We start from the raw sequence: 19024 nt of genomic DNA, 5'->3' as shown, positions 1-19024 counted from the left end.
ACAGTGATGTGTTCACAGTATCCTGTGTTGCTTAGCCGGTGGCTTACTGCCTATGATGAACTTTTACATTCCTTAGTATTTCTAGACACCACGCCACCTTTAATCCTGTTCCTCTTTTGTCATTTGGTTCTGTCTCCCCATATTTGTGCCTGCATCAATGCCTATCACTTCCTTCCCTTTACCATTTTTCACTACTTAAAATCTGACAATTTTACTCTTAAAAACTTCCCCTTACCCAATCCCAACCTGTACTTGCTCCTTGGGCACTCTGGGCCTTCTCAGCATAGCTCCATTGAAGTCCATGTCTTTTATCTCCCACTTTTGCACTAGCACAACTTTTACACGGATGATCCTCAAATGTACAGGCACCTTTTGACACACTCTGCCTGCCTTGACCAAGATATGTGGTCAGCTAAATGTCTCCAAGAAAAAAATATTTTCTAGAGCAAGTGGACAGGGCACGAGGATGCTCCTATGCAGCTTCCCTCGTTAACTCAGAGCTCACACTTGTTTCTACCATCCATAATCCTAACGCCATCTTTCCCCCTGAATTCCCCTTTCTCAACACATTATGGCTACAAACCATCTCCTCAGCAATCTCCATGCACCCTTCTGCCTGCTATCCTCCTCTGCTGAAATCCCCATGATGTACACCTTCAGGGGGGTAGAAGTTAACGCACCGCCCTGTACACTGGGGAATTTTGGGAGGCAAAGTGCTTCTGGTGTTCCCTGTGGGGTGGGGCAGCTCCACAAAACCCCCAATACATGACTATGCTGAAATGGCATGACCTAGCCTTGTACAATGAGGCTAGCATGCCCAAGAAGTCTGTCTCATTATGGCTAGTTTATTAAAAAAATTGTTTAAATTGTTAAAAAAAGTTTATTAAAAAAATTGGTTCTGTGTCTATCAAAGCAGCCATATTACAAAAAGATTAGCATTTATATCAGCATAAGATTATAAGAAGGCCATACTGGGTCAGACCAATGGTCCATCTAGCCCAGTATCCTGTCCTCTGACAGTGGCCAATGCCAGGTGCTTCAGAGGGAATGAACAGAACAGATAATCATCAAGTGATCCATACTCTGTCACCCATTCCCAGCTTCTGGCAATCAGAGGCTAGGGACACCCAGAACATGGTTTTGCATCTCTGCCCATCCTGGCTAATAACCATTGATGGACCTATCCTCCATGAACTTATCTAGTTCTTTTTTGAACTCAGTCATAGCCTTGGCCTTCACAACATCCTCTGGCAAAGAGTTCCACAGGTTCACACTGTGTGAAGAAATACTTCCTTTTGCTCTTTTTAAACCAGCAAAATAAAACCAGACACACGTAAGGAGAATTTGGTCCCCTCCTCAATTCAGAGCTCACCTCTGTTATTTGTCAAGCTAGGCTCCCGTCCTATTACATTGCCTCACTTTTTTGCTCAGGCAATTTTGGAGCAACCCAAAACATCATCTTGATCTTATCCAGGAAAGATCTAGGTTGGGATGGGGTATAGCATATGGAATCATAGCGTTTAAGGCTAGAAGGGCCCAGCAGATCATCTAGTCTGACCTGCTGTATATCACAGGCCACCACCACCACCCAGCACACACACATTTAACCCAACAACTCATATGTGTTACATTATGTATACACACAAGAGGATAGAGCTGTATTTGATGCACAACCCTTTGATTTTTCTGACCTTTGTGTGATTAAAATTTCAGCTTTAAATCTTGTCAGCCTTAAAATTCCAGGGCCTGATTCACTACTGTTTTTCTCTGCTATCAAGCCGGTGTAACTCCATTGATTTCAGAAGACTTACAGCAGTGTAAAACTGGACTAACATAGTGATGGATGAGGCTCTCACTCTTTAGTATGCCATTAATTGAGGAATTGGTACGGGGCACACATCCTCAACAGCATCTGAACCAGGCTGACATGTATTATTATTTTTATGCATTTCTGCAAAATAATCAGGAAAGTAAAATTGACCCAGGACACCCTTCATCAGCATCAATCAGAGCAGCTTTGTACATTTCTGAGGCAGTGCTGTGAGCATATGTAGCTGAAAGGGTTGTTGATACAGTAGTAGCTGGACAGAACTGATGACAATCTCCAAGCATGATCATGTTTGTATGTTTTTCCAGTTTATTCGTAACAACCCTTGATAACAAGGACAAGGGCAACTGACTTTTTCACATTGGTGTGGGGATTATTTTTTAACACACAAATCTGATTGGGTTTATTGTAAAATGAACATTAACCCTTTGATGGTGGCCAACTTGCCTGAATTTGGTAGGGACATGGATGCAACATGGAGATTTCTGTTGATGTCTATGGCAGATGTAGACTTTAGGATTATACACAGGACAATTTTTTTTAAAGGGTTCAGTCCAGAACAGGACAAATGTATATATTTGAATTTGGCAAGAGAAAGCTTCAGCATTCCTGGCATGACAAGCGCAGAGCTTAGAGTCCTCACTGGGACACCACAGGGGATGACATCCTTGGCAGAAAGAGCATACACATTGAATTTCTGGCGAGGGACACCCAAAAGGGTTGGAGTGCAGACTCTGGGAGGGTGTGGAGGTGGTGGTGCTTACCTGGGGATCGTAGGCAGGGTGAGCCGGGGGTCCTCCGTGTGCTGCTACCTCCAGGCACTGCCCCCGCAGCTTCCTATTGGCTACAGGGGTGCCTGAGGCAGGAGCAGTGTGCGTAGACACAAACCCACCCCACCCAAGGGCCGCAGGGAGGAGCCAGCAGGTCTTGGCAGGACAAAGGGCCTAGGGTTCATTCCTGGCATGACAAGCATATGGGGATTACATTCCCCACAGGGAATAGGACATCCCTATTTAATTGTTAGCAACACAGACATAGGGAAGAATTGCCAATAGGGCAAACCTATGACTTATTTTGGCAAGAGAAATATACAGTAGAGTAGGGGTTGTATTTCATGCTAAATAAACTCATAAATGCTGGCAGGATACATGTGTATCTGATTCCCAAGAGGGTGTGCACCACTCCAGTCCCTGGTAGCATGCATTGCTCTCAGAGTCCTCAGGGAAAGGTTAAACAAACCCATCTGATTCCTGGCAAATTATGATTTTTCTGCAGGCCCAATTAACATGTGCTTGGATTTCTGGTGCTTTTGACCTGCCCTGCATGATTTCCATCACAACACATGTAGAACTTCTTCTAAGCAAGTATGACTCCTGTCAAAACAAAGCAGTGGATTAAGCTGCTGGCAAGATAAAAATGTATAATATTAATGTATCAGACGGTCAAGACGGTCAAACTAACTGTTTGTGAATAAAGACTTTGTTCTCCTTGCAAAGTGTTCACAGATTGAGCTATGCAAATGTAGTTTGAAATATCTGCCATATCATCTGTATGAACAATTTTCCAGCTTACTGTTTGGTCACATCTTTCAAGGTTAGAGAATGGCTGTGCCACACCCACTCTACTTGGAGCACCACCAAGCAGTGCTACCCCAGGAGCAGCACAGGGAAGGAACTGGTCCCCCTTGCTCTCAGAGTGAGGAACAATTTGTGATGCCATAGGCCAGCAGCAAGTTACAACAGCCACCACGCTAGCTCAGGCTACATGGGTTGGTGCACTGAGCGGCAGAACCAAAGCTCCACCTGCTCCCTGAATCACGGGTGGAGATCAGAGACTCAACCAAGGAGAGGAAGGTATCGTGAGGGACAGGATGAATCAAAGAAGTAGAACTCTACATATGAAGATCTCTTCCTTGGTTTCCATCAGAATTGTCATTTGGGCCTTAGCACACATAGCAAATGCAACACTTGTAACTGGCGCTCTCTGTTTCACCATGGGAGCTGTGCCTTCTGTCTATAGAAGTGGCTATCACCTTTCAATTGAATGTCAGGGAAATGAGCACACTTATTAGTAGAGCCCTACCAAATTCATGGCCATAAAAAACATGTCACAGACTGTGAAATCGGTATAATACAGGATAAAAGTAAACAAAAGACCAGATTTCACAGGGGAGACCAGAGTTTTTCCAATTGGGGCTCCTGACCCAAAAGGGAGTTGCAGGAGGGGGTAGCTAGGTTATTTTAGGGGAGTCGCACTCTGTGTTCCCTTTAAGCTGCGTGCTGGAGCGGCATCCAGGAGTGATTGAAGTGCCACACCGTTGATTAGCAGAGCCTCTCACATCCTACAGATGGTGTGTATTCAGGTGCCCCTCCCCCACTGCTTTGCAGACACTTCCTGTCCTTTGCCTTGGAGCCCCTGCTGCTCCTGGGTCCCTCCTGCTGGCTGTGTGGGGGGGAGAGGGGGGGAAGGGATACTGATGTCAGGGTATCCCCTTACCCCTGTACCCCAGCAGGGGAGAGGGGATAGCCTCGAGGGTCTGAAGTCTGAACACTGTTCCAGGAGGAGTGAGTGCCTTTAACTTAAAGAGACAACACATGGTCTTTCAGAGACTTCTCCAGCACACACAGTCTCTTGTCTGCCTGTCTCCTCTCTCACACACACACACTCAGTCTGTGTGTCTCTACACACACACACACACACACACACAGCGTCTGTGTCTCTACACAAACACACTCTCTCTACACACACACAGTCTGTGTGTCTACACACTCACAGAGAGAGTCTGTACACACACAGTCTGTGTCTCTGTATCCAGGGGTGGCAAGTGTGTAGACATTTTGGTGGTGTCCAGAACGCCCAGAGCCCATCCCCCCCTCAACTCCGCACCCCAAACTCCCCCACACACACCTGCCTAAGGCTCTGGGAGGGAGTTTGGGTGCTGGGTGCAGGCTCTGGGCTGGGGCAGGGGGTGGGGGTATAGGAGGAGATGAGGGGTGCGGTTTCTAGGTGGGAGTTTGGGTGCAGGCTCTGGGAGGGAGTGCGGAGGGCTGGGGTGCAGGCTCTGGGAGGGAGTTTGGGGGAGGGAGCGGGGGTGTGGGAAAGGGGTTGGGGTGCAGGCTCTGGGAGGGTGTGGAGGTGGTGGCGCTTACCTGGGGATCATAGGCAGGGTGGGCCGGTTGTCCTCTGTGTGCTGCTACCCGCAGGCACTGCCCCCGCAGCTTCCTATTGGCTACAGGGGTGCTTGAGGCGGGAGCAGTGCGCGTAGACACAGACCCACCCCACCCAAGGGCCGCAGGGAGGGGCCAGAAGCCACGTGGAGCGAGCAGGCAGGGAACCGCTCAACTCTGCTGCACTGCCGATGTTGGGTGGGGGCCCCGGGACGTTTTAAATCACCCAGAGGACGCGCGGGGGAGAGCAACCAAAGGTGGAAGGCGGGTCCAAGGGAGAGACCCGGAATCAAATATTGCTGGAGCCGAGCTCCGGGCCAGGACATTCCTGGAGCCCAGGCACCACGGGCCATAGAAGTCGTCGCCCATGTCTGTGTCTACACACACACACATAGCGTATTGAAAACTCACCTTCCAAAACCTACTTGTGTTATTTTTGTTTGTTTATACTTCCTAGTACTTACTGCAATGCACATATATTATCTGTAATTTTATTCTTTCAAAGTGTGTTCTCTTAGTTTTTTTACTGGTCTATGCATTTTATAATTTTTAAATCTCTCTTATACTTAAATTGAACTATTTGAAGAGTGAGTTCTAATATGCCTAACCCGTCTGGCTGCAGTAATTATCCATATGGTAACTATTTAAAAATCTATATTATATCTAGGTTTTCTGTTTCTACTAGTGGCACACATTACCTCAGTGTTCCCAGTTGACTAAGGGCTCCTGAAGAGAATGGTGGGTAGGTGGGCCAGCCAGCCAACTTTTGGCCTTGCTGTCCGTAGCAATCAGGCCGAGAATCAAAAGCCATTCTCCCCAGGCCCACAGCCACCCAGGGGCTCCTTTGCACCATCTTGCCTCCGTTCGTGCCACGCTCTGACCAGCTGAACTAGACAACCCACGGGGAGCTTCTCAAGGTGTTCCCCTGGCATGGGCTCAGGTGAGAAAAACACCTGGAAGTTCATCAGCTGTGGCAAGAAGTGTGAAGAGTAGGAGTAGTGACGGGGCTGTAGCTTTCCACATCATCTCAATTTGGGCAGCTTTCCGTTCCCCCTTTCTGTGTAATGTCCCTCCTGCTGGTTTCCTTTGCGGAGCTGTACAATTCGGGCAGGGTGGCCACTTAGAAATCTTTTCCTTTCTTTTCTTTTGAGATTGGGAGCATTCGGACAGTTTGGGTTTTTCAGGGTGTGTTTTTTCCCATTTGGAGCCATTTGAAAGGTTAGCCGAAAGAGGAGAGATTTTCACAAGAAAGTTGGATTTCTGCACACATCGGGCCCTTGGAAATGACGTTTAGCTACGTCAATGCATCCGAGAGGGGTTTCTACAGTGCCTCAATAGCATGCGCGTTTCGCTTCGGCTAGGTAGAGTCCCATGCCTGCGACTTCCCTGTGTCCCAGGGATGGCTACTGTGAAGCCAGCAGACTTTGGGAGAAAAGGGGTAGAAAAGAAAGCAACTCGAGCTGACTTAGAATGGCGTTGCCCCTGGGCAGAGTGCTCCTCCTGCTCCTTCCTGTCTGAGCTGTGGGCTCCGGGGCTGCCTGTGGGAGGATGGGGTCCAGGGAACTCCCAAGCTCACCCTGCGCAGGCTGACTCTGAAGCCTCTCCTCTAGCTTGGGGTGCCGAGTATTAAGCCTTCCTCTGGGGCTCAGGCTGGAGAGCATGATCCGCTCTCGGGTACATTTGGGTGGAGATAGGGGCCGGCAAGAATTTGGGCCGTCAGGTCAAGCTGCTGGGGACAATGCGGGTGAGCCAACAGCCCTGCGCTTTTGCTTCCTGGGCCGCCAGCTCAAGCCTCATCGCCTATGAGCTGGGAAGGTTTACCCTTCCCCTCCGCTCCCCGGGCCCAAGTTCCTGTCCCTTTGAGCCAGCAGGCCGAGCAAGGAGCCCAGAGAGGGGAGAGAAGCAGGTGGCCGGAGCCTCGCCCTGCCAGCGCAGGCTGGTCCCTTCCCCCAGCAGGGCTCTTGCCTGCTCTCTGCAAGCCACTCAGCCCATCTCCTTTTGGCCTCTCCGACCCCTAGGAGTCAGCTAAAAGAGCAGAAGCCACGCTCTGCATCCAGCACACGGAGTGGCCAGCATGGGGCTTGAACCCATGACCTTGGCGTTATTAGCACCACGCTCTAACCAGCTGAGCTAGCCGGCCCACAGGAAGCACTGGCTTGCCTGACCCATTTGGAACCAGTCACCGGCCGGCGCCAGGACAGCGTGGCGTCCGGTATGACATGGTCGGATCAAGAGCTTCACAGGCCAAATGGGGGAATTGGTTCAAGTGGTAGAGCCCTCACTTTGCATGCGAGAGGCAGCGGGATCGAGGCCCGCGTTTTCCAGCGGCAAGGCAGCAATGGTACTTTCTCTTGCCCTTCTTTTAGAAGCCATGGAGAGTCAGCGGGCTAAGCTCCTCCGGTGGCCTCCATCCCTCTCCCCGCTTTGCCTCCCAAAAAGCCAGCCCTTGCCGAGCAGAAAGCTCTTTGTCCCCGGCCCTTCTCTCCCTTGCGCTGTCTTGGAGGCTGGAGACAGGTTGGGGAAGTTAGCGCACATGGAAGAGCATGGGAGAAGTAGTGAGATGGAAACACATATCCTCCAGCCTGCTCCGCTGTAGTGGGGGACCTGCCCCTTTCCTGCTGAGCTGTCACTAGAGCGCGATCCCTTTCCCCCTCCCTCCCTCCCTCCCTCCCTGCTAGTCTACACAAAGCTGATTGGCTGGGAGGGAGTGCCACTCAAATACAGAATTACTCCCATTCCAAGGCTCTGTGAAGGGAATGAAGACATGGGCAGAGCACACCGACAGGTTGGAGAAAGCCAAAGCGGGGCAGGGCTGCGTTGGTCAGGAATGGTGAGTCTGCGGGTGTCTATCCTGGCGGAGGCAGGGTCGTTTTGCTGTATGCTGACCCAGCGACCAGGGAGCCTGTGTGAGCCCTGCTAGAGTTCCTGAGCTGGGCCTGCTCCTGGCTTTGTCTGGGTTAGAGGAAAGTGGCGAAGATAAGAATGGCCCCTCTGGGTGAGGCCAATGGTCCATCTAGCCAAGTATCATGTCTGCTGACGGTAGCCGATGCCAGGTGCTTCAGAGACAATGGCCAGATCAGGCAATCATCAAGTGATCTATCCCTGCATTGTCTTCTGAAGTTTGGTGCTTGTTCCAGGGGCTAACTCTCACCCCCACCCCCTCTCCCGACACACTCCAGGGAGGGAGTGTTGGTGTTTGTGCCGAGGCGTGTGGCTGGGACTCGGGCCCCTTCCCCAACTCTGGGTAGCCCCCCATCTCAGGCTGTGTTCTGCTTAAGGCCACAGAGCATGTGCCTGGTGCCTGGGAGTCAGGCCAGCTGTGGGGAATTAGCTCAAGCGGTAGAGCGCTCGCTTTGCATGCGAGAGGTAGTGGGATCGATGCCCACATTCTCCAAGCAGTTGACTAAGGGCTCTGGGTAGGCCAGCCAGCCGACTTTTGGCCTTGCTGTCCGTAGCAGTCAGGCCGAGAATCAAAAGCCATCCTCCCCAGGCTCACAGCCACCCAGGGGCTCCTTTGCACCAACTTGCCTCCGTTAGTGCCATGCTCTGACCAGCTGAACTAAGCAACCCACAGGGAGCTTCTCAAGGTGATCCCCTGGTGTGGGCTGGGGTGAGAAAAGCACCTGGAAGTTCATCAGCTGTGGCAAGAAATGTGAAGAGTAGGAGTAGTGACGGGGCTGTAGCTTTCCACATCATCTCAATTTGGGCAGCTTTCCATTCCCCCTTTCTGTGTAATGTCCCTCTCACTGGTTTCCTTTGCGGAGCTGTACAATTCGGGCAGGGTGGCCACTTAGAAATCTTTTCCTTTCTTTTCTTTTGAGATTGGGAGCATTCGGACAGTTTGGGTGTTTCAGGGTGTGTTTTTTCCCATTTGGAGCCATTTGAAAGGTTAGCCAAAAGAGGAGAGTTTTTCACAAGAAAGTTGGCTTTCTGCACACGTCGGGCCCTTGGAAGTAACGTTTAGCTACGTCAATGCGTCCAAGTGGGGTTTCTACAGTGCCTCAATAGCATGCGCGTTTGGCTTTATGCTAGGTAGAGTCCCGTGCCTGCGTCTTCCCTCTTGGCATGCGCGTTTGGCTTCGGCTAGGTAGAGTCCCGTGCCTGCGACTTCCCTGTGTCCCAGGGATGGCTACTGTGAAGCCAGCAGACTTTGGGAGAAAAGGGGTAGAAAAGAAAGCAACTCGAGCTGACTTAGAATGGCGTTGCCCCTGGGCAGAGTGCTCCTCCTGCTCCTTCCTGTCTGAGCTGTGGGCTCCGGGGCTGCCTGTGGGAGGATGGGGTCCAGGGAATCCCAAGCTAACCCTGCGCAGGCTGACTCTGAAGCCTCTCCTCTAGCTTGGGGTGCCGAGTATTAAGCCTTCCTCTGGGGCTCAGGCTGGAGAGCATGATCCGCTCTCGGGTACATTTGGGTGGAGATAGGGGCCGGCAAGAATTTGGGCCATCAGGTCAAGCTGCTGGGGACAATGTGGGTGAGCCAACAGCCCTGCGCTTTTGCTTCCTGGGCCGCCAGCTCAAGCCTCATCGCCTATGAGCTGGGAAGGCAGTTGGCCAGGTTTACCCTTCCCCTCCGCTCCCCGGGCCCAAGTTCCTGTCCCTTTGAGCCAGCAGGCCGAGCAAGGAGCCCAGAGAGGGGAGAGAAGCAGGTGGCCGGAGCCTCGCCCTGCCAGCGCAGGCTGGTCCCTTCCCCCAGCAGGGCTCTTGCCTGCTCTCTGCAAGCCACTCAGCCCATCTCCTTTTGGCCTCTCCGACCCCTAGGAGTCAGCCAAAAGAGCAGAAGCCACACTCTGCATCCAGCACACGGAGTGGCCAGCATGGGGCTTGAACCCATGACCTTGGCGTTATTAGCACCACACTCTAACCAGCTGAGCTAGCCGGCCCACAGGAAGCACTGGCTTGCCTGACCCATTTGGAACCAGTCACCGGCCGGCGCCAGGACAGCGTGGCGTCCGGTATGACATGGTCGGATCAAGAGCTTCACAGGCCAAATGGGGGAATTGGTTCAAGTGGTAGAGCCCTCACTTTGCATGCGAGAGGCAGCGGGATTGAGGCCCGCGTTTTCCAGCGGCAAGGCAGCGATGGTACTTTCTCTTGCCCTTCTTTTAGAAGCCATGGAGAGTCAGCGGGCTAAGCTCCTCCGGTGGCCTCCATCCCTCTCCCTGCTTTGCCTCCCAAAAAGCCAGCCCTTGCCGAGCAGAAAGCTCTTCGTCCCCGGCCCTTCTCTCCCTTGCGCTGTCTTGGAGGCTGGAGACAGGTTGGGGAAGTTAGCGCACATGGAAGAGCATGGGAGAAGTAGTGAGATGGATACACATATCCTCCAGCCTGCTCCGCTGTAGTGGGGGACCTGCCCCTTTCCTGCTGAGCTGTCACTAGAGCGCGATCCCTTTCCCCCTCCCTCCCTCCCTCCCTCCCTGCTAGTCTACACAAAGCTGATTGGCTGGGAGGGAGTGCCACTCAAATACAGAATTACTCCCATCCCAAGGCTCCGTGAAGGGAATAAGGAGATGGGCGGGGGTGAGGGGAGGGGCACGTGATACCACCTCAGCTGAGACCGTGACACCACACAGCCTCCTGATCTCAGCCAGCATGGCAGCCGTGGAGCAGAGCACACCGACAGGTTGGAGAAAGACAAAGCGGGGCAGGGCTGCGTTGGTCAGGAACGGTGAGTCTGCGGGTGTCTATCCTGGACTGAGGCAGGGTCGTTTTGCTGTACGCTGTGCCAGCGGCCAGGGAGCCTGTGTGAGCCCTGCTAGAGTTCCTGAGCTAGGCCTGCTCCTGGCTTTGTTTTGGGTTAGAGGAAAGTGGCGAAGATAAGAATGGCCCCTCTGGGTGAGGCCAATGGTCCATCTAGCCCAGTATCATGTCTTCTGACGGTAGCCAATGCCAGGTGCTTCAGAGACAATGGCCAGATCAGGCAATCATCAAGTGATCTATCCCTGCGTTGTCTTCTGAAGTTTGGTGCTTGTTCCAGGGGCTAACTCTCACCCCCACCCCCTCTCCCGACATACTCCAGGGAGGGAGTGTTGGTGTTTGTGCCGAGGCGTGTGGCTGGGACTCGGGCCCCTTCCCCAACTCTGGGTAGCCCCCCCATCTCAGGCTGTGTTCTGCTTAAGGCCACAGAGCCTGTGCCTGGTGCCTGGGAGTCAGGCCAGCTGTGGGGAATTAGCTCAAGCGGTAGAGCGCTCGCTTTGCATGCGAGAGGTAGTGGGATCGATGCCCACATTCTCCAAGCAGTTGACTAAGGGCTCCGGGTAGGCCAGCCAGCTGACTTTTGGCCTTGCTGTCTGTAGCAGTCAGGCCAAGAATCAAAAGCCATCCTCCCCAGGCCCACAGCCACCCAGGGGCTCCTTTGCACCAACTTGCCTCCGTTAGTGCCACGCTCTGACCAGTTGAACTAGGCAACCCACGGGGAGCTTCTCAAGGTGATCCCCTGGCGTGGGCTGGGGTGAGAAAAGCACCTGGAAATTCATCAGCTGTTGCAAGAAGTGTGAAGAGTAGGAGTAGTGACGGGGCTGTAGCTTTCCACATCATCTCAATTTGGGCAGCTTTCCATTCCCCCTTTCTGTGTAATGTCCCTCCCGCTGTACAATTTGGGCAGGGTGGCCACTTAGAAATCTTTTCCTTTCTTTTCTTTTGAGATTGGGAGCATTCGGACAGTTTGGGTGTTTCAGGGTGTGTTTTTTCCCATTTGGAGCCATTTGAAAGGTTAGCCAAAAGAGGAGAGTTTTTCACAAGAAAGTTGGCTTTCTGCACACGTCGGGCCCTTGGAAGTAACGTTTAGCTACGTCAATGCGTCCAAGTGGGGTTTCTACAGTGCCTCAATAGCATGCGCGTTTGGCTTTATGCTAGGTAGAGTCCCGTGCCTGCGACTTCCCTGTGTCCCAGGGATGGCTACTGTGAAGCCAGCAGACTTTGGGAGAAAAGGGGTAGAAAAGAAAGCAACTCGAGCTGACTTAGAATGGCGTTGCCCCTGGGCAGAGTGCTCCTCCTGCTCCTTCCTGTCTGAGCTGTGGGCTCCGGGGCTGCCTGTGGGAGGATGGGGTCCAGGGAATCCCAAGCTAACCCTGCGCAGGCTGACTCTGAAGCCTCTCCTCTAGCTTGGGGTGCCAAGTATTAAGCCTTCCTCTGGGGCTCAGGCTGGAGAGCATGATCCGCTCTCGGGTACATTTGGGTGGAGATAGGGGCCGGCAAGAATTTGGGCCGTCAGGTCAAGCTGCTGGGGACAATGCGGGTGAGCCAACAGCCCTGCGCTTTTGCTTCCTGGGCCGCCAGCTCAAGCCTCATCGCCTATGAGCTGGGAAGGCAGTTGGCCAGGTTTACCCTTCCCCTCCGCTCCCCGGGCCCAAGTTCCTGTCCCTTTGAGCCAGCAGGCCGAGCAAGGAGCCCAGAGAGGGGAGAGAAGCAGGTGGCCGGAGCCTCGCCCTGCCAGCGCAGGCTGGTCCCTTCCCCCAGCAGGGCTCTTGCCTGCTCTCTGCAAGCCACTCAGCCCATCTCCTTTTGGCCTCTCCGACCCCTAGGAGTCAGCCAAAAGAGCAGAAGCCACGCTCTGCATCCAGCACACGGAGTGGCCAGCATGGGGCTTGAACCCATGACCTTGGCGTTATTAGCACCACGCTCTAACCAGCTGAGCTAGCCGGCCCACAGGAAGCATTGGCTTGCCTGACCCATTTGGAACCAGTCACCGGCCGGCGCCAGGACAGCGTGGCGTCCGGTATGACATGGTCGGATCAAGAGCTTCACAGGCCAAATGGGGGAATTGGTTCAAGTGGTAGAGCCCTCACTTTGCATGCGAGAGGCAGCGGGATCGAGGCCCGTGTTTTCCAGCGGCAAGGCAGCGATGGTACTTTCTCTTGCCCTTCTTTTAGAAGCCATGGAGAGTCAGCGGGCTAAGCTCCTCCGGTGGCCTCCATCCCTCTCCCCGCTTTGCCTCCCAAAAAGCCAGCCCTTGCCGAGCAGAAAGCTCTTCGTCCCCGGCCCTTCTCTCCCTTGCGCTGTCTTGGAGGCTGGAGACAGGTTGGGGAAGTTAGCGCACATGGAAGAGCATGGGAGAAGTAGTGAGATGGATACACATATCCTCCAGCCTGCTCCGCTGTAGTGGGGGACCTGCCCCTTTCCTGCTGAGCTGTCACTAGAGCGCGATCCCTTTCCCCCTCCCTCCCTCCCTCCCTCCCTGCTAGTCTACACAAAGCTGATTGGCTGGGAGGGAGTGCCACTCAAATACAGAATTACTCCCATCCCAAGGCTCCGTGAAGGGAATAAGGAGATGGGCGGGGGTGAGGGGAGGGGCACGTGATACCACCTCAGCTGAGACCGTGACACCACACAGCCTCCTGATCTCAGCCAGCATGGCAGCCGTGGAGCAGAGCACACCGACAGGTTGGAGAAAGACAAAGCGGGGCAGGGCTGCGTTGGTCAGGAACGGTGAGTCTGCGGGTGTCTATCCTGGACTGAGGCAGGGTCGTTTTGCTGTACGCTGTGCCAGCGGCCAGGGAGCCTGTGTGAGCCCTGCTAGAGTTCCTGAGCTAGGCCTGCTCCTGGCTTTGTTTTGGGTTAGAGGAAAGTGGCGAAGATAAGAATGGCCCCTCTGGGTGAGGCCAATGGTCCATCTAGCCCAGTATCATGTCTTCTGACGGTAGCCAATGCCAGGTGCTTCAGAGACAATGGCCAGATCAGGCAATCATCAAGTGATCTATCCCTGCGTTGTCTTCTGAAGTTTGGTGCTTGTTCCAGGGGCTAACTCTCACCCCCACCCCCTCTCCCGACACACTGCAGGGAGGGAGTGTTGGTGTTTGTGCCGAGGCGTGTGGCTGGGACTCGGGCCCCTTCCCCAACTCTGGGTAGCCCCCCCATCTCAGGCTGTGTTCTGCTTAAGGCCACAGAGCCTGTGCCTGGTCCCTGGGAGTCAGGCCAGCTGTGGGGAATTAGCTCAAACGGTAGAGCGCTCGCTTTGCATGCGAGAGGAAGTGGGATCGATGCCCACATTCTCCAAGCAGTTGACTAAGGGCTCCGGGTAGGCCAGCCAGCTGACTTTTGGCCTTGCTGTCTGTAGCAGTCAGGCCAAGAATCAAAAGCCATCCTCCCCAGGCCCACAGCCACCCAGGGGCTCCTTTGCACCAACTTGCCTCCGTTAGTGCCACGCTCTGACCAGTTGAACTAGGCAACCCACGGGGAGCTTCTCAAGGTGATCCCCTGGCGTGGGCTGAGGTGAGAAAAGCACCTGGAAATTCATCAGCTGTTGCAAGAAGTGTGAAGAGTAGGAGTAGTGACGGGGCTGTAGCTTTCCACATCATCTCAATTTGGGCAGCTTTCCATTCCCCCTTTCTGTGTAATGTCCCTCCCGCTGTACAATTTGGGCAGGGTGGCCACTTAGAAATCTTTTCCTTTCTTTTCTTTTGAGATTGGGAGCATTCGGACAGTTTGGGTGTTTCAGGGTGTGTTTTTTCCCATTTGGAGCCATTTGAAAGGTTAGCCAAAAGAGGAGAGTTTTTCACAAGAAAGTTGGCTTTCTGCACACGTCGGGCCCTTGGAAGTAACGTTTAGCTACGTCAATGCGTCCAAGTGGGGTTTCTACAGTGCCTCAATAGCATGCGCGTTTGGCTTTATGCTAGGTAGAGTCCCGTGCCTGCGTCTTCCCTCTTGGCATGCGCGTTTGGCTTCGGCTAGGTAGAGTCCCGTGCCTGCGACTTCCCTGTGTCCCAGGGATGGCTACTGTGAAGCCAGCAGACTTTGGGAGAAAAGGGGTAGAAAAGAAAGCAACTCGAGCTGACTTAGAATGGCGTTGCCCCTGGGCAGAGTGCTCCTCCTGCTCCTTCCTGTCTGAGCTGTGGGCTCCGGGGCTGCCTGTGGGAGGATGGGGTCCAGGGAATCCCAAGCTAACCCTGCGCAGGCTGACTCTGAAGCCTCTCCTCTAGCTTGGGGTGCCGAGTATTAAGCCTTCCTCTGGGGCTCAGGCTGGAGAGCATGATCCGCTCTCGGGTACATTTGGGTGGAGATAGGGGCCGGCAAGAATTTGGGCCGTCAGGTCAAGCTGCTGGGGACAATGCGGGTGAGCCAACAGCCCTGCGCTTTTGCTTCCTGGGCCGCCAGCTCAAGCCTCATCGCCTATGAGCTGGGAAGGCAGTTGGCCAGGTTTACCCTTCCCCTCCGCTCCCCGGGCCCAAGTTCCTGTCCCTTTGAGCCAGCAGGCCGAGCAAGGAGCCCAGAGAGGGGAGAGAAGCAGGTGGCCGGAGCCTCGCCCTGCCAGCGCAGGCTGGTCCCTTCCCCCAGCAGGGCTCTTGCCTGCTCTCTGCAAGCCACTCAGCCCATCTCCTTTTGGCCTCTCCGACCCCTAGGAGTCAGCCAAAAGAGCAGAAGCCATGCTCTGCATCCAGCACACGGAGTGGCCAGCATGGGGCTTGAACCCATGACCTTGGCGTTATTAGCACCACGCTCTAACCAGCTGAGCTAGCCGGCCCACAGGAAGCATTGGCTTGCCTGACCCATTTGGAACCAGTCACCGGCCGGCGCCAGGACAGCGTGGCGTCCGGTATGACATGGTCGGATCAAGAGCTTCACAGGCCAAATGGGGGAATTGGTTCAAGTGGTAGAGCCCTCACTTTGCATGCGAGAGGCAGCGGGATCGAGGCCCGCGTTTTCCAGCGGCAAGGCAGCGATGGTACTTTCTCTTGCCCTTCTTTTAGAAGCCATGGAGAGTCAGCGGGCTAAGCTCCTCCGGTGGCCTCCATCCCTCTCCCCGCTTTGCCTCCCAAAAAGCCAGCCCTTGCCGAGCAGAAAGCTCTTCGTCCCCGGCCCTTCTCTCCCTTGCGCTGTCTTGGAGGCTGGAGACAGGTTGGGGAAGTTAGCGCACATGGAAGAGCATGGGAGAAGTAGTGAGATGGATACACATATCCTCCAGCCTGCTCCGCTGTAGTGGGGGACCTGCCCCTTTCCTGCTGAGCTGTCACTAGAGCGCGATCCCTTTCCCCCTCCCTCTCTCCCTCCCTCCCTGCTAGTCTACACAAAGCTGATTGGCTGGGAGGGAGTGCCACTCAAATACAGAATTACTCCCATCCCAAGGCTCCGTGAAGGGAATAAGGAGATGGGCGGGGGTGAGGGGAGGGGCACGTGATACCACCTCAGCTGAGACCGTGACACCACACAGCCTCCTGATCTCAGCCAGCATGGCAGCCGTGGAGCAGAGCACACCGACAGGTTGGAGAAAGACAAAGCGGGGCAGGGCTGCGTTGGTCAGGAACGGTGAGTCTGCGGGTGTCTATCCTGGACTGAGGCAGGGTCGTTTTGCTGTACGCTGTGCCAGCGGCCAGGGAGCCTGTGTGAGCCCTGCTAGAGTTCCTGAGCTAGGCCTGCTCCTGGCTTTGTTTTGGGTTAGAGGAAAGTGGCGAAGATAAGAATGGCCCCTCTGGGTGAGGCCAATGGTCCATCTAGCCCAGTATCATGTCTTCTGACGGTAGCCAATGCCAGGTGCTTCAGAGACAATGGCCAGATCAGGCAATCATCAAGTGATCTATCCCTGCGTTGTCTTCTGAAGTTTGATGCTTGTTCCAGGGGCTAACTCTCACCCCCACCCCCTCTCCCGACATACTCCAGGGAGGGAGTGTTGGTGTTTGTGCCGAGGCGTGTGGCTGGGACTCGGGCCCCTTCCCCAACTCTGGGTAGCCCCCCCATCTCAGGCTGTGTTCTGCTTAAGGCCACAGAGCCTGTGCCTGGTGCCTGGGAGTCAGGCCAGCTGTGGGGAATTAGCTCAAGCGGTAGAGCGCTCACTTTGCATGCGAGAGGTAGTGGGATCGATGCCCACATTCTCCAAGCAGTTGACTAAGGGCTCCGGGTAGGCCAGCCAGCTGACTTTTGGCCTTGCTGTCTGTAGCAGTCAGGCCAAGAATCAAAAGCCATCCTCCCCAGGCCCACAGCCACCCAGGGGCTCCTTTGCACCAACTTGCCTCCGTTAGTGCCACGCTCTGACCAGTTGAACTAGGCAACCCACGGGGAGCTTCTCAAGGTGATCCCCTGGCGTGGGCTGGGGTGAGAAAAGCACCTGGAAATTCATCAGCTGTTGCAAGAAGTGTGAAGAGTAGGAGTAGTGACGGGGCTGTAGCTTTCCACATCATCTCAATTTGGGCAGCTTTCCATTCCCCCTTTCTGTGTAATGTCCCTCCCGCTGTACAATTTGGGCAGGGTGGCCACTTAGAAATCTTTTCCTTTCTTTTCTTTTGAGATTGGGAGCATTCGGACAGTTTGGGTGTTTCAGGGTGTGTTTTTTCCCATTTGGAGCCATTTGAAAGGTTAGCCAAAAGAGGAGAGTTTTTCACAAGAAAGTTGGCTTTCTGCACACGTCGGGCCCTTGGAAGTAACGTTTAGCTACGTCAATGCGTCCAAGTGGGGTTTCTACAGTGCCTCAATAGCATGCGCGTTTGGCTTTATGCTAGGTAGAGTCCCGTGCCTGCGTCTTCCCTCTTGGCATGCGCGTTTGGCTTCGGCTAGGTAGAGTCCCGTGCCTGCGACTTCCCTGTGTCCCAGGGATGGCTACTGTGAAGCCAGCAGACTTTGGGAGAAAAGGGGTAGAAAAGAAAGCAACTCGAGCTGACTTAGAATGGCGTTGCCCCTGGGCAGAGTGCTCCTCCTGCTCCTTCCTGTCTGAGCTGTGGGCTCCGGGGCTGCCTGTGGGAGGATGGGGTCCAGGGAATCCCAAGCTAACCCTGCGCAGGCTGACTCTGAAGCCTCTCCTCTAGCTTGGGGTGCCAAGTATTAAGCCTTCCTCTGGGGCTCAGGCTGGAGAGCATGATCCGCTCTCGGGTACCTTTGGGTGGAGATAGGGGCCGGCAAGAATTTGGGCCGTCAGGTCAAGCCGCTGGGGACAATGCGGGTGAGCCAACAGCCCTGAGCTTTTGCTTCCTGGGCCGCCAGCTCAAGCCTCATCGCCTATGAGCTGGGAAGGCAGCTGGCCAGGTTTACCCTTCCCCTCCGCTCCCCGGGCCCAAGTCCCTGTCCCTTTGAGCCAGCAGGCCGAGCAAGGAGCCCAGAGAGGGGAGAGAAGCAGGTGGCCGGAGCCTCGCCCTGCCAGCGCAGGCTGGTCCCTTCCCCCAGCAGGGCTCTTGCCTGCTCTCTGCAAGCCACTCAGCCCATCTCCTTTTGGCCTCTCCGACCCCTAGGAGTCAGCCAAAAGAGCAGAAGCCACGCTCTGCATCCAGCACACGGAGTGGCCAGCATGGGGCTTGAACCCATGATCTTGGCGTTATTAGCACCACGCTCTAACCAGCTGAGCTAGCCGGCCCACAGGAAGCACTGGCTTGCCTGACCCATTTGGAACCAGTCACCGGCCGGCGCCAGGACAGCGTGGCGTCCGGTATGACATGGTTGGATCAAGAGCTTCACAGGCCAAATGGGGGAATTGGTTCAAGTGGTAGAGCCCTCACTTTGCATGCGAGAGGCAGCGGGATCGAGGCCCGCGTTTTCCAGCGGCAAGGCAGAGATGGTACTTTCTCTTGCCCTTCTTTTAAAAGCCATGGGGAGTCAGCGGGCTAAGCTCCTCCGGTGGCCTCCATCCCTCTCCCCGCTTTGCCTCCCAAAAAGCCAGCCCTTGCCGAGCAGAAAGCTCTTTGTCCCCGGCCCTTCTCTCCCTTGCGCTGTCTTGGAGGCTGGAGACAGGTTGGGGAAGTTAGCGCACATGGAAGAGCATGGGAGAAGTAGTGAGATGGATACAAATATCCTCCAGCCTGCTCCGCTGTAGTGGGGGACCTGCCCCTTTCCTGCTGAGCTGTCACTAGAGCGCGATCCCTTTCCCCCCCCTTCCTCCCTCCCTCCCTGCTAGTCTACACAAAGCTGATTGGCTGGGAGGGAGTGCCACTCAAATACAGAATTACTCCCATCCCAAGGCTCTGCAGGCAAAACTCTGATCAAAAGAAGAAATGCTAATATTTTTGCCAAAATCGCTCAGGGCATGGTGGAGAGAGACTACAACAAGGACACACAGCAGTGCCGCGTGAAAGTTAAGGAGCTCAGGCAAGCCTACCAAAAGAGAACGGAGGCAAACGGTTGC

At 54.4% G+C, this 19024-nt stretch overlaps 8 non-coding genes across 8 annotated transcripts; 3 read left to right on the top strand and 5 right to left on the bottom strand.

Annotated features, from left to right (window-relative positions):
- Nucleotides 1-7061: 7061 nt before the first annotated feature.
- On the bottom strand, nucleotides 7062-7135 carry TRNAI-AAU (transfer RNA isoleucine (anticodon AAU)). The gene has a single exon. It is a non-coding gene; the product is annotated as a tRNA-Ile (tRNA).
- A 1181-nt stretch (nucleotides 7136-8316) lies between these two features.
- On the top strand, nucleotides 8317-8389 carry TRNAA-UGC (transfer RNA alanine (anticodon UGC)). The gene has a single exon. It is a non-coding gene; the product is annotated as a tRNA-Ala (tRNA).
- A 1409-nt stretch (nucleotides 8390-9798) lies between these two features.
- Nucleotides 9799-9872, bottom strand: TRNAI-AAU (transfer RNA isoleucine (anticodon AAU)). The gene has a single exon. It is a non-coding gene; the product is annotated as a tRNA-Ile (tRNA).
- Nucleotides 9873-11148: 1276 nt separating this feature from the next.
- TRNAA-UGC (transfer RNA alanine (anticodon UGC)) lies at nucleotides 11149-11221 on the top strand. Its single transcript has one exon. It is a non-coding gene; the product is annotated as a tRNA-Ala (tRNA).
- A 1336-nt stretch (nucleotides 11222-12557) lies between these two features.
- TRNAI-AAU (transfer RNA isoleucine (anticodon AAU)) lies at nucleotides 12558-12631 on the bottom strand. The gene has a single exon. It is a non-coding gene; the product is annotated as a tRNA-Ile (tRNA).
- A 1276-nt stretch (nucleotides 12632-13907) lies between these two features.
- On the top strand, nucleotides 13908-13980 carry TRNAA-UGC (transfer RNA alanine (anticodon UGC)). Its single transcript has one exon. It is a non-coding gene; the product is annotated as a tRNA-Ala (tRNA).
- Nucleotides 13981-15371: 1391 nt separating this feature from the next.
- Nucleotides 15372-15445, bottom strand: TRNAI-AAU (transfer RNA isoleucine (anticodon AAU)). Its single transcript has one exon. It is a non-coding gene; the product is annotated as a tRNA-Ile (tRNA).
- Nucleotides 15446-18185: 2740 nt separating this feature from the next.
- On the bottom strand, nucleotides 18186-18259 carry TRNAI-AAU (transfer RNA isoleucine (anticodon AAU)). The gene has a single exon. It is a non-coding gene; the product is annotated as a tRNA-Ile (tRNA).
- Nucleotides 18260-19024: the final 765 nt, after the last annotated feature.

The sequence above is a fragment of the Natator depressus genome, chromosome 1, assembly GCF_965152275.1.
Source record: "Natator depressus isolate rNatDep1 chromosome 1, rNatDep2.hap1, whole genome shotgun sequence".
Taxonomy (NCBI): domain Eukaryota; kingdom Metazoa; phylum Chordata; order Testudines; family Cheloniidae; genus Natator; species Natator depressus.
Note: the sequence above shows the minus strand (reverse complement) of the source record. Positions and strands in the feature narration are given on the sequence as shown.